Below are 1,437 nucleotides of genomic sequence, written 5' to 3' on the forward strand. Positions count from 1 at the left end.
AAGGGAGAGGAGACAGAGGGAGAGGGAGAGAGAGAGAGATATTGATTGGTTGCCTCCCACTCACACCCTGCCTGGAAGTGGTGGGGGGGGTCAAACCCACCACCGAGGTATGTGCCCTTGAACAGAAATGGAACCTTCGACCCTTTGATCCATGGTCTGATGCTCTAACCACTGAGAAAACTGGACAGGGCAGTTATATAAAGACCTCATAAAACTCAACAGTAAAAATACCCAGTCAACTCAACTTTTAAAAATGGGTAAAATGTTTGAACAGACACTTCCCCCAAAGATATGTGGATGGCAAAAAAGCACATGCAAAAATGTTCAACATAAGTAGTCATTAGGGAAATGCAAATTCAAACCACAATGAGATCCACTACACCTACTAGAATGGCTAAAATTAAAAGCCTAATGAACCCAAGTTCCAGTGAGGATGCAAACCAACTGAATGCTCCTATGTTGCTAGTGGGCATGCAAAATAATACAGCCTCAACGGAAAACAGTTTGGCAGTTTTGTATAAAGTTAAACATTTTACTATACCATCCCAAAATCCCAAGAGAAATGAAAATCTGTTTAGAGCAGCTTTATTCATAATTGCCAGAAACTAGAAACAACCCAGTGCCCTTCAAGCAGAGCAGAGAGAAATAAAATGTGGTGCATCCATACAATGAAATGTTATCTGTATATATAAAAGCCTAATATGCAAAGTGTCCCCTCGGGAGTTCCACCGACCAGGAGTTTGATCACTTGCTATGATGTGTGCTGACCACTAGGGGGTGGCATAGAACGAAGGAAGGCCCCAGCTAGCAGCCAGCAGCTGCTAGGGACCCTACCCAGGCACGAATTTCATGCATTGGCCTCTAGTTCAGCAATAAAAAGGAATCAACTATTGATGTACGGAACAGCTTGGTCGAATCTCGATTGCCTTAGGCTAGGTGAAAGAAGCCAGATTTAAGGCTACATACTGGTATGCTTTCATTTATGTAACATTTGGGAAAAGGCAAAACTATAGGACAGAAAACAGATTAGTGGTTGCCAGGGACTGGATTGGGGGAAGGTTTACTACAAAGAGACACAGCGGATGTTTTGTGGTTAATGAAATTATTCTGTATTTTCTGGACTGAAGGGTCCCAGATTCGATTCCGGCCAAGGGCACATGCCCAGGTTGTGGGCTCAATCCCCCCCCTAGGGGGGGACGTGCAGGAGGCAGTCAATCAATGATTCTCTCTCATCATTGATTTTTCTATCTCCCTAGCTCTCTCCCCTCCTCTCTGAAATCAATAAAAATATATTAAAAAATAAAAAAGCCAAGAGCTTTCTTTAAATAAAAACAACAACAACAACTCACATTACTAGACACTAAAAGGGGTGAATTTTACTATATATAAATTATACCTTAATTTTTAAAATGAAAGAAACAACAAAAAAAGTAGGTT

This window comes from Myotis davidii, unplaced genomic scaffold (genome assembly GCF_000327345.1).
Source record: "Myotis davidii unplaced genomic scaffold, ASM32734v1 scaffold6, whole genome shotgun sequence".
NCBI classification, from domain to species: Eukaryota; Metazoa; Chordata; class Mammalia; order Chiroptera; family Vespertilionidae; genus Myotis; species Myotis davidii.